This window comes from Apis laboriosa, unplaced genomic scaffold (assembly GCF_014066325.1).
Source record: "Apis laboriosa isolate Shangri-la unplaced genomic scaffold, ASM1406632v1 scaffold40_cov151, whole genome shotgun sequence".
Lineage (NCBI taxonomy): Eukaryota > Metazoa > Arthropoda > Insecta > Hymenoptera > Apidae > Apis > Apis laboriosa.
In genome coordinates this window covers 4,664,030-4,677,854 of record NW_025223180.1, presented here as the reverse complement: position 1 = coordinate 4,677,854, position 13,825 = coordinate 4,664,030, and the positions used below count along the sequence as shown (strand labels likewise).

Below are 13,825 nucleotides of genomic sequence, written 5' to 3'. Positions count from 1 at the left end.
TAAATAAGCCAGGGTCTATCATTAAAGACTCGATATCCAGGGTACGCAGCGAGCACGACAGGGATATGTAAATACGCATCCATCTAGTCTAGGATGCACATCCAAATGCATATTGCGATGCGCCGTATCGTTGATTCGTCGATACGTCGGAAATCCACGAGGCCGTGAAATCATTAACGCATGGCTAAGTCGGTCTAATAGAGGGATGCTTGTAATTAACGAACACCCAATGTTAATCAGGTTTATTGGGCTGTAATATATGTACAACCACTCGAGAAGATAGAGACTATATTTCTGCCTACGTGCAGCAGCCTACGTCTACGGGATACGAGAAATCAATCTCTGAGATGGCTCGATGAACAAGATGAAAAGAAATGAAAAGAAAGAAAGGGAGGAGGGAGAGAAAATATAGAGGAAAGATCCCAACATTTTTCCGTCGGGTGGTGGAAAGAAGGAGGGGGGAGGAGGAAAAGAGAATTGAAAGGAACGCGGTTCGAAGTGTGATTCGACCTGTAGCATCCGGAGAAAGAAAGAATATCGAGATTGATGAAATAGGAGGAGGTTGGTCTATCCCCTTCCCCTCTTCTCCTCTATTATGAATTGGCAAAAGTGTATCGAGAGTCGGAGGTTTTTTTTTTTTCTTTTCTTTTTTTCTTTTATCGCTTTATTTAATTCGCGAGTCACGGAGCGAGAACGTTGATATCGCGAGGAAATAAAGTGGGTTGATATTAAATAGATACGCATAGTGTTCGCGGGTAATCTGAAAATAAATTTAAATTTAAATTCGATTAAATATACAAAAATATCATATATAAAGCTCCCACCAAATTAAATCCCACGGTGCAGTTTTTTGCTGATGCGAACACACGACTTGCGCTGATGCGAAACGTTCTCTCTCATGGCCCGAGAGACCGATATTTCGAGCTAATGATTAAAGTAACACGAACGTCGGCTGAATTTATTTTATCGTTCGCTCTGAGATCTCGCGTATCTCGCTAATTACTTATTATACGCGATTTCTCATCGCGAACGAGGGAAAGGGAAAGAGTAGGGAAAGGAAGAGCGTGGAGAAAGACGAAGAATAAGGGAGGGTAAAAAGGGGAGAGAAATAAAATTATAGAGAAATAACACGTATTCCGTTTAAGATTCTTGCGATTTCTCTAGCAGAGAACAGGCGGCTTTAATCGAGCTCCAGGGAAAGTTGGAAAAGTGCAGCTTCAGCTGTACTGGCTGGTAAAAACGTTTTACTCATCGGTAATCTGTAGGCGTGAAATCGATTCACGGTGTCTCGTGTAAAATATATTACCGAAAAGCATATCTCTATAATAAAGGAACTCTATCTCCATTCTCCCTTTTTTTCTTTCCCTTTTTTCTTCTTTCTTTCCCCTCCCCTCCCTTTTTGTCTCGTTTCTTTTCTCACGATATACAACATTCAACGTACATAATAATAACACGTTAACGTAATAACACGTTCTACTTTAAACGAAACGAGATCACGAAATGGTCTCGAATAATTTCAATCGGTGTAACATTTTCGAGAAGTTTCGCGGTATATCCGGATGGAGAGTATAAAGTGGATTATAAAAAAGAAAAAAATTTCACGTCCCACCACCACGGGTTAACATTGTCACCGTGATTTTTTTCTAGCCGGTTGAAAGCCGGGCCGGGAGGGGGCCGCCGACTGGCCACTCGAACGTTAAGGGCCGTAATCGTGTAACTTGATTCGTTGGCGTTATTACAAGTTTTACGAGTTAATTAACGGAGATTTTTAGAGCAATATCACACGGCCACTTCGGCAAAGCGGCTCTCTTGTTATTACATCACGCTTTTACACATCCACGGCGTTGAAATTACCGGGTTAACTCCGAGCTATCGCGCTCGACCCATAATTAGTAAACTCGGTTAACGACATGACGCCCGTTCACTCACGCTATCGTGGCCCGTTGCATTTTTCCTTCCTTTCCCCCTCCCCTTCCCCTTGTTTCCTTTCCACATGGTGACAGAGGCTCGGCTAAGTGTGAAACGGCGAGTTACACGTGGCCTTCGGCGTTATCCCTTAACCTTTCGTTCCGTCACAGATCGCCGCCTCGCGAAACTTTCCTGTTGTCGCGCGGCATAACGAGTTTAAACAAACTTCTGGAAATAGGGGGCGCGCGATCTCTCCACCGATCGGCCCTCGACTCTCGTAAAATCGATCCATCGTAAAATCGAAAAGAGAGGAGAGAAAAGTGTGCAAAACAAATCTTTAAAGATACCCGTTAAAGATAATTATATTTGCTTCGCTTAAAATATCGTATAATTTTCTTCACGTCCCTTTATAATTTCCTCTCGATCCTGTATTTAGAACGAATTGAAATAAAAACTGAACGATTCGAAGAGAGGGATGGATGTCGATCCGACCCGACTGTTGTTTTCTACGTGGAATCGTATTATATTTTTCAATATACGAATTATGTACGAACGTCGTTCCCTGTAATATAATAATATAAAGAATAACTAAGGAATTTATCGCAAAAAGTGTTATTAGCTTAGCGAATATTTTAACTTTAAATTTGTAAATTTGTTCTTCTGTTCTCGTGTTTCTCTTTTGCCTTTTATACGATGAATTTTTACGAAATTCCAACTAAAATATTTCCTAATAACTTTTTGACATAAATGGGTTAATACCTCTTCGGGAGAAACGTCGAACAGGTATCGACATTTACTAATGCATTAAAAAATATACGAGTTAATTTAAAAAAACAAATTTAATTTTAATGTATGTTTTATTCATCCATCTTCGTTTAAACATTTTTCTTCCCTATTGACGTAACCAAAACGATATATCGAAAGAAAATCTCGTCGATATATCTTATGCCAATGTTTTTCGTGAATTATTTTCGTGAATTTAATGAAATTGGAAGGAATACAAAGAAATACAAAATTCTAATTTTCTCGAGACAAAGTCTCGACGCAATCCTTCGTAGCCGACTACAGAACACCATTGCATTACATTTATTTGAATAAATATTTCTTTATTTTATCCCATACTTTTTCATAACAAACGAAATACCTTTCCCGATTCAAAATTTTTAATTTTAAAATTCCATCCATCAATTTCATCAAATTTATACTTGAAAATCTTTCGCGAACATTCAATCCCCCTATATACAATGAGTAGCAAAGAGTACGGGAAGAAAATCAATATATATTCAAAACGCGAACGAAAAGAAAACACGTACGCGACGACGATGTGTGCGCGATTCTATTTTTTCCAACAGTCTATACATACCGTCATACCCGTTTTTTTCCTTTTTTTTTTTTTTTTTTTTTTTTTACGGATGTGTTTACCGGTAATACGCGAAACAACGATACCTTTTAACGGCGCCGATTGTTTAATCCAATTGGGACAAATGGGCGTTAGGCGATAGGACGCCGGCTCGCATCGGTCTCCAACGATACCGGCGGCGCAATGCTTTGGCTGCCCGTTCCTCGTCCAGATTTACGAGCCGATTTACAAATTGGCGGTTATTGTGCCCCGCGCGGAAATCAAACCGTCCTGTAAATCAAAACGTCTGCCAGCGTTCATTAAACGTCAGCCAAATCCCGGAAATCGGTCGTCGCAACTCGGCCACCGCCTCCTCTCCTGTCCACTCTGCGCCTCCACCACCACCTCCCTCCTCCTCTCCTTCCTCTTTCTCTTCGGCCCGCCGCTGCCGCCGCCTATGTTCGCCACGCGCTCGTCCCCCGCCAAAAGTCGTAAACCATTTTCTCCCTCCAGGTTTTGGCCCCGTTTTTTGTTTTTTTTTTCGCGCTCGACGCGAGGGCGTCGTCGAAAATAATCGTTTAATCTGCGAGGCAGCGACGAATCCCCGGTTCACAGCCCCGACAGAATCGGTTCGCTCTATTTTTTGCGGGCGTTAGTTCATTAAAGAGATTGCGTCCCCCTCCTCCTCACCCCGTTGCGTATGAATTTGAATTAACCCCCCGTTGGTGGGTGGATGAAACAGATTTGGCAAATCTCGCGGTTCCAGTAGAAATGATTCGAGATCGATCGAGTCGGAGGGAGGTCCGCCGCCGATGCTTATGGGATTAGCGCGGAGATTGATGATGGGGGGAGAGAGGGGGGGTTAATTTAGTGGAAAGTGGGGTGCGGTGTACAGGTATGGAATGGAATATCAATGGATCGCGAAGGAAGGAACGCGGAATTTATTATAAATAACGAAAGGCTCGTGTTGCGGTGAACGAAGCCAATGAAAAAAATATCCATCGCAATTGCGATCATACCGTGGAAATCACGTCGATTGTCGATCGCTTTTTTCTTTTTCTTTCTTTCTTTCTTTCTTTCTTTCTTTCTTTCTTTCTCTTTTATCAGCGATATTATTTTTATCGTCATGCGAGATACACGGAGGAGAAAAGCTTCGCTCTTCTGATCCGTTATCGCGTATAATGCGAAGAATAAATGGCATTATTGAATGAGTTTCGTTTGTTTATTCGTTTTTTTCCTCTCTCTCTCTCTCTCTCTCTCTCTCTTTCCTTTTATCATTCTGTGAAATTTGGTTAAAATCGTCGATTTTTATTTATGGAGAAAGAAAGTAGATTCGGTTAAAAATTGATTTATGAAATGAAATTGAAATAGAATCGCGAAACGAACGAAAACAAACGATCTTTCGAATTGGAACGCTATGGTAAAAAATAAAGCCGATATGAATTATTAACGACAGGAAACATAACATGGAAACGAAATTATAAAGATTCGTTTCTAATCAATTCTTCCCCATTTCTCTATTAAATAATTTTCTCCGATTCCGATCGTTTAAACTGTGGATGAGTTTCTATTATTCGAATTATCGCCAATTGAACTGTGTTTTTCACGAAAAATAAATGGAAAAAGGATTAATGTTATTTTATTATGCATTTTACAACAAATATGCAAAATTTTCGTAAAATATTCATACAAACTTCAATTAACCGAACGAAAAATCATAGTTAGGAAGAATTGAGAAGAAATTAAACTTTATATCATACACGAATTCGATTATATTATATCTCCCAACAGATTTACATATTTACATATTTCGACAAAACGATAACATACGTTATGATTTTTAATAATTACTTAGATTACTCGGTTTCTGGAATAAAATTTTTAAAATTACATATTTCGACAAAAATATCATACGATAAGTCAAATTGGATTTTACAGAGGAAAATTATACGATGTAGTTTTTTTTATCTATTTATCTCCTAGATCTAATTTAACATATCTATGCAAACGTCATATTCCAATTCACCATTTCGCGAAAATCCGAAACTTTTTCATTCTCAAATATCGATAAAATCTCATTGATATGTTAAGTTAATTAATTAATTGTTCTCTGTATTATCGAAGAATTACTAAAAAAGATATAAATCGTATGATATAAAATTTTGCATTAGATATACCGTGAAATATAAGGAAGGTTATACCGTAAAACGATCTTGATTAAAAAATATTACCTACGAATACTTTATACCGAATCATGTCCTCAATTTCGTCGATGAATCGACTATCGAAACGAGAACATCCTCTTTTTTTCTTGTTATATTGTCGCGATCGTGGAGCAGAGTAAAAAGTGGAGAAAAATGGAAAACTAGAGGGAGAAGAGGAAATAGAAATGGCGATTATTCGAATCGCCTGACATTTCGTCGGCCAACTTTGTGCTCCTCTGTCCACCAATTTTCCTATTTGGGTCAGGCAAGATGACACGGCCCGTGACTCTACTCTCTTCCGTATCTTCTCCCCGCTATTCCGCTACGATCGTCAACGACAGAGCGGAGAGCAAAGGACGATATCGAGTGAATTGGAAGTACGAAACGCGAGAAAAAGTCTGTGCGCTTTCTTTTGAATCTACGTCGGTCAGAGATTGGTCGAAACACGGGAATGGAGCAAGGAATGAGAGGAGAGGAGAAGAGAAATAAATCCGCGGACGAAATTCGAGTTCCCTAACGATTTCCACGTTAAACGTATTAGTCTCGTTAATTCGCACGAAAACCTCTTCTAACGACAGAGTTTCGAATCTACAAGATTTTTTTTCCCCCTCATTTCTCATTCTCTTTCCGCCTTCTTTGTTCTATTTTAATCTCGTACGATAAATGAGAAAAGTGGAATTTCAAAAATCAAAGGAAACGTGTACGTTCGACGATACAGAACGTGTCAGAATCCAAATATAAAATTTCGTTTTTAAATAAATCAAGTTCGAAAATTTCGATTATCAATAAAAATTATTCTACATATGTATAAATAAAAACTATGAAACAAAAGTCTTCGTTTTCCGATATTAAACGTACAACGAAATGACTACGCGAAGTATTTGCACTTTGACCGTGAAAAAAAATAAAATTTCTAAAACACCTTCCTCCAGTGAATAGCCACTGCTATGAAATAATCTTTCTTCGAGTCGATCTCGAACCTCGGTAAAAATCTTATGCTCTCTAAAGTTGAACAGTTCCTGGATGTTAGACGATCGCAAAGCAACCGAATATATAGGTAGCGATAATAAATTTCTGGTTACGAGGAAAGGGCGCATAATTAATCGGCGATAGCCGCATTCGCAAATGGTCGGGGAAATGCAACAACGGGCCGTGAATTTGCCGCAAAACTCGGCGTCAAATCGCGGGGCAAACACGGCGGTGGCGCGATTGCGACAAAATGCTCGTAATTACGTAGCGGAAGTGAGCAGGTCGAAAAGCGGCGTGGCGTGCGTTTCACGGTATCGTTTTGTGTCTTGGATAATTGCCGACACGCGATCCTGCCGCGTATATACCAGTCGGCCGAATACGGAACATCGTAGTCCGCACCTGCTTAATGCGCCTGTTTCACGTGCGTGCGCGACATTCTGCCGTGCATTCCCGTAAAAATAAAATCGCCATTAGACCTCGTTCCCCGGGCGAAACATGCCCGTTTCGAATTAACAAGTTCCTCCTCCCTCCCCCTCCTTTCCTCTCTCCGATAAATCGGAGCGGGAGAAAAGAGGGAGGGCAAGGAAGGAGGAGACTGAATTCGAAATAGATATTTCTAACTTTTTTGCTTGGGGTAGGAATAGTTGGAAACTGAGTAATAAAAAATGAATATTTTTTTTTTTTTTTTTTTTTTTTTTAAGAAAGAAAGAGATGAATATTCAATAAGATGAATATTTTTCTGGAATTTTTTTTATTCCCCTTTTGAGAAATTGTATCGGGATATTCTTTGTTTCTCTTTGTTTATAAAAAAAGGTGAAAAAGAATGAAATGTAAAATAACAGAAAACAATAATTTTTTTAACGTCAAAGTGAGCGGTATTGTGTCACGATACTCGAGTAAAATGCCCCTGCATAATTAATTCGCTACTTGACATTTGAATAAAGCGGTATGAAATTTTAAATAAAATTAAAAAGATAACAGAATCGCAAACAAAAGTAAAATAATGTCTAATAAAATTATCGCGTTAATAGTTTCTCTCTTGATCTTTTTGATTGTAGATAAAGGAAATAAGTACGTCATGAAAATAAATAAGGCGATATGATCCTGATTATTTAATTTATAAATTTATTATTAAAACAATAACGATACGTTTTATCTAATTTTCCCCTATTTAAAATTAAAACAGATTTAAAATTATCGTTAAAATGATAATGGGATTTATATGACGGCTATAAGCAAGCATTATCCAACAACTTTGATAACAATAGAAATAATCGAGAAACAGTATATTTATTTAATATCAAAAGTTCTTAACTACCGATATCGAAGCAACAAAAACGGGGGAAGTGACGAGCGGTGTTGAGGAAAATGGAGGAGAAAAAGCGAGGAGGGAGGATAAGAAAAGGAGAAGAGGGAGAAAAAGGAGGAGAGATGATGAGAGACTCTTCTCTGCCGAGCACTTTCTTTGGAATTCGGCGAGTCGAAGAATGGGCTTATTCACATCAACGTTTCTTAACGAGGAAAGTTGCTTACCGGCATGGCAGCTTCGTGTATTCTTAAAAAAAAATCTGATGGATGAAATCAAAGAAATGTCTCCCTCGCTTTCTCAATTTTTTTTTTTTTTTCCTATTCCTATTTTTAAATCAAAATATTCGTGACTTCTGTCTTCGTTACCCTGAATCGCGAATAAACGAGAAGAAAAGGAAAGACATCTACGGATTATTTTCATTGCCTGCACCCACCAAACCAAAGAGATGTCCTTTCATTCTTTCTCAATTTTTTTTTTTTTTTTCTTAAATCAAAATAACATTCATTCGTGTCTAACTCTGTCTTTATCATCTCGAATCGAGCCCTGAAACGAGAAGAAAACGAGAAAAATATCAACAAGGAGTTTTCATTGCTTATTCGCATCCATAAAATCAAAGATATGTCCCTTCTTTTTTTTTTTAAATCAAAATACGTTCGTTCGTCCCTAACTCTCTCTCTCTCTCTGTCGCGCTGAATCGCCGAATAAAGAGAGAGAAAGAGAAAAAAAGAGGAAAAGGAGAGATATCTACGCGGAGTTTTCACTGGTTCCCCCATCGCCTATTCCCTCGTCTATCGATCCCTCCTTTATCTTGGATTCGCATAAGAATTCGACCGAAATCTCTTTATTTCCCCGGTAGGCGTGAAACGTTTTCCCGATGATTGCACCACGACGCTATCTCGTTCGCGTCACGAGGAGGGGGTTATATCCCCCCCGTTGGGAAATATAATCATTCTTTGTAACGTAAAAATGTGCATCGGCCGAGCCTCTCCACCGTTCTTTAACGGTTTAAGCTTGCACGGTGTCGCAACGAGGGGAATAGCAGCGGCTACATTTTTCCGATCGGCAACGTATATCTTTGTAACTGTAAGAGCACTTCGGCTCGAGCACACTCGAGAAACCGTTTGAAGTCATCGAAAAGAGAGAGAGAGAGAGAGGAGGAAGATGGATAGAGGGGAGATGTAGCGAGACGAGTTGCTGATGTTTGCGTCGAACGGACTCAAAGAGAACACTTGCCGTAAGAAGAGAGGAATAGAGAGGGGGAGAAAAGAGAGAGAGAGAGAAAAATATCAGACGAAACATGGACAAACGCCGCGAATCCATTAGAACGTCTCGATTAAAACTCGACGAATTCGGATACCGCTTCCTCTTACTTTTTTCCTACTTGTAATCGCTTACAAGCAGATTATACGGTGGAATCCTCGTGATTTTCGTATTTATAATGAAATATCATATTGTATCAAATCTAAAATTTATTAATTCAGTGGTGTGTTTATATTATTTCATTTATAATTTTGATTTAAATATGTTGTGATGGAAGGAGAGGAGACTTTTGACTTTCCAATTCTCGTTATCGGATCGTGTTAATGCAAATCACTAATACCAACTAATATACAAAAATAAATATATACTTGAAGAGAGAAAAGATAACTTATCGATATGAAACGTGTTTCAAGAATATTTTTCAAAAAAAAAAAAAAAAAAAAGAAAACAGAAAAAGATTTATTCGTTCTTTCGAGAAATATATTCTCACGAATCACTCTCTCTTTTTCTCTCTCTACCCGACTATCATCTATTCAAATAATTTCAACATCATTTGGCAAATACAAATTTCAAACGTTAAATGAGCTGCGCGAAAGCAACTTCATCGATAACTTCGTCACGTCCACCTGTCATCTCTTCTTTTCTTTCAAACATCTTAGATGAAGGAAATCCTACGGTTTCGCGTTTAAAAGAGGCATTAAGGTCAACTTTTGAACTTAATCCATCGAAAGGCAAGGGTTATCGCGGGGAGAGAAGATTTGAGTTATATATACGCGTACGTGTACGTGTACAGCCAAGTGCATTTCTCTTTGATCGGTTCGTGAACGATAACGCGCAACGTAAATACACGGTTTCATAAATCAAGGGAAATTTAGAGGCGGGGCCCCCGATGTAATACCTAGGGCCAATTGGAAATTTTGATTTATAGCGCTTATCAAGAAAGCCCCTGTAATAAGTCTCTTAAAAAGCGCACCTACAAATCGTCCATAACTCTTTCCCTCCTCCTCCCCCGCCGCGACAAAGCTCCAAAATCCCCGATACGTTATAACCCGGTGTGTGTAGCTTCGAACGGGGAGATAATACGTACTTTTTCACGGCACTCCGTGGATTTCCGGGGACATATCGTCGAGGATCCTCGAGCCACCTTTGATTCCACCACGAGTAAGTCTTCGCGAGATTCGATATTGCCTGTAGTATCACGGCGACCTTTGTCCATGAAACGTTTATCTCACAACCACTGTGATCGGGCTCCTCGTAACTCTTCTTCTTCGTAAATCAGCCGGAAGAAGAGGTTAAAACCGGCGTTAGAAATCGTTGAAAATTCACTGAGAATCACCAAGAGTCACCAACAGTTATCGAATCGATACACGACGAGGTTTTAAAAATCTATCTTTGGATTTAACGCTCGCCACCAAACTTCTTTCCGATACTTCCTTCTGCCCTACTCGAAGGATCGATCACGATCGTTGCACTGATCCCGTTGAACATGGTCTTCTCTATTTCTCTCTCTCTTTCTCCCCTTCTCCTTATATTTTTCCAATTTCGATTCGTTGCCTCGAACGGGACACGTTATTTCATATCGCCTCGATGAAATTGATCGACGAACAACACCTTTCACACCGCCTTCCGTCCCTTAGCGATATTTTTGTCCGATGCAGGAGGACCGTCAATGTGAAAAATTGTTACACACACGCTGTGTTTCGTTTTTAATTAATAATGTTACCGTTGTCTTTTTTCTTTCTTTCTTTCTTATTCTCTCTTTCTTTTTCTCTATCTTTCAACCTCCCTTTCTTTCACTCTCTCTCTCTCTCTCTTCACCTCCTCTTCGTTGATACGTTGGCGTACCGGCTATGTTTGATTAATCGATAACGATAACGGTCCTGCGGCACGGCGAGTGATCAGCGTAAACCGCGTGCAACGGACTTCGATAAATGTAGCTGGTTATTTATTGGTAAAATCATGCGTGTGGTACACGTAACACCGCGATAGTAGGAGGAATGCGATCATTCGCACGGCGTCCAGCCTCTGATCACCGGTGCACGATCGATCCGGAAATATTATAGTTCCGTTACGGGTGGTCGGTGAGCAAACGATCGTTGATGATCCTCATAAATCTCAAGAACGATTTACAGACCACCGGATTTCGCGTATAAATCCACGGAGAAAAGAAGAACGGGGGAGGACTAGGATGATATTTATTCGAGCTTATATTCGTACGTCGGCCACGTCGATGACGATCAGACGCAGCGAACCGACTTTCGATATTTCAATCGATAAGAAAGAAGATGGTACAATATTCTCGATTTGGCGATTGATAAGACGGTTGTATCCCCGATCGATTCTCGAGCGGATCCATTATCTCCAGGCGAATGCTTTATTTTTTCCGAAAGGAACGAAATTTCCGCCCGTAACAATAGTTTACACTCCGAGAGAAGATGATCGTCTACTACTACATCGTACCTAACCACTTTCCCGTTCCAATTACAACAACGCCACTTCGGCACGTCCTCCGCTCGGCCCTCGTCGATGATGACTCCCCGCTCCCCTCAGTTCATCCGCGAATAAAGTATTATAATATTCGATAACAAACTCCAATGCTAGCGTCTTAAACAAAACTACTACAACCGATATCTTCTCTTTTCTCGAGCACCAAAAACTGTGTTACGATATCCCCAAATTCCCTAAATAAATGAACTGCGTAAAAATAACGTAACAACGTATCTATCGTATGGCGCACGATCAGAGGCGTGCGAACGACGTGCGAACGAGGAAAGTCCTGCGTGACATCTCTCCTCCTCGCGTGGTCGGCTTACATACACGTCGAGCCGTACATCGTTGCCGCGCACCGATTCCAATCGAACTGAACAGACGAGACAATTCCTTTGTCTCTGGCCACTGGATGGATCACTCGAGGAGGACGCACGGGGCCGATGCACGGATCCCCCGTCGGGCCGGAATCGCGCCAACAACCGCAACAACTCGTGCGAAACTCCGACTCGAGAAGGAAAAAAAAAAAAAAAAAAAAGGCGAACCAACTCGCGCGAAAAGAGGCAACCGGCCGGCAGCACCGCGTCCACCGTTTCCCCCTTCGTCGTGACGAAGGTGGACGACGAAAACGGTTAACACGACGACGACGACGACGACGACACGTCGCGGTACGACATCCCGAAGCCCCTTTAGCCACGACGAGGCTACTGCTGCTGAATGCTGGCTGGTGCTGATGGTGGTGCCGGTGCTACTGCTCTACCCGCCTCGTATATACTACACGGCGAACATGGACACGCGCGCCGGCCTTGCGCGAGCGCAATACCCCGCGATTCCGGCAGTAGGGGTTGTTTGATGCCTGCCTCCTTCGAAAATATTCTTTTCTCCCCTCGCGCCGCCAGATTTCTCCAATTTCGACGATGGACGGATTCGTCGTTAGTGTCGCGCGCCTTCTTAGAATTCATTCGGCGATACACGTTTCAGAATGTGTGTGTGTGTGTGTGTGTGTGTGTGTGTGGATTCAATTCTAGGATTGGTCAGGTTTTCGCGGTGATAAAATTCATTTCTGAACAGTTTTGTCGAAGGGATTATTGAAATTTAGTTTAGGAAGATAGATTTCGATCAATTTTTTTTTTCACCAATTAAAAGTTGTTTGACGTAGCAAAATATGAATCTAAATAATATTGCTACGCGATGTACGTTAAGAGGAATAATTTATATATTTGTTAATATTGATTTTAATATATTAAGATAAAATATATATATCAAGTAAATTTAAAAATTTTCTGATAACGATTTAAAGGTTTAACGATTTAACGAAAAAAATTATGAAACTGTCTTTTGAATTCATTTTTCTATTCGATTGTGTCTCTCTATTTTTAAAAATATTTTCGATATTTGAGAAAAATGATTCGATTTCATACCTATGTTTTTCTTAAAACATTGAAATTGTAAGAATGAAAATATCGTTTCCAAACTTTGTAATGGAACACGAAACGATATTAAAATTTAGTCAATATATTTATATACCTTATTACTTAGATCAACGATCAGGACTCATCGTTCACCATCGTGAACCTTGCCTCGAGAATCTATTTCATTTTCATTTTGCAAGGGAAGCAAAATTAAACAGTTCCAAATGAAAGGATACAAGGAAAAATATGAAAGTGGTGTAACACGTCATCATCCGATTCGATCAAATTCGATCTTCGCAAACATTACGTTAAAAGTTTCATTAAACTTGTGTTATTATAGTTGGAATAATATATGCCTTTCCGAAAGTACGTATTCCACCTCATTATTCCCACACCTTGATTAACCCCCAGGTTTACCTAGTCAGGTTGACACAGCCATCGTTCAAAAATCGTCACCATTACATCGCTCGCCGATTAAAATTTCGATTGGCCAAACGTTATTGATCGCTGTCAATGTTTGCCAGCGTATGACGAACGAACGATAAATAAAAAAACTTTGATAAATATTGATTCTTCCATGGATCATTTGTTTCGTTTATACCGATCAATATTTATATCGAATAAATTATTCATAGCGAGGCCACGATTGCCACGATTGCCTCGATGAACATTCCAAACTCGATCCAGCAAACTTCGAAATATCTATCTATCGATAATAAAATCAAACGTGGCAAAAGTTTCGACGGAAATATCGAGACCGATTTCACCGATGACCAGAAAAGATATTCGATGATCCAACGTGTTCTGGAAAGTGCAACATCTTCCAACTCGTAATCCACGATGATAGCGGCATAACAATGTCGAGCACACGCTCATCCGGTTTGCGCACCCGCATCTTCGATACGCTTCCCCAGCGCCGATCGAGCGTAACCCCAAC

The 13,825-nt window shown here is 40.1% G+C and overlaps 1 protein-coding gene across 3 annotated transcripts in view; it reads right to left on the bottom strand.

The window, feature by feature from the left end:
* LOC122715972 (lachesin-like) overlaps positions 1–13,825 on the bottom strand; it is a 312,154-nt gene that overhangs the window by 255,041 nt on the left and 43,288 nt on the right. The gene's annotated exons all lie outside the window — the stretch shown is intronic.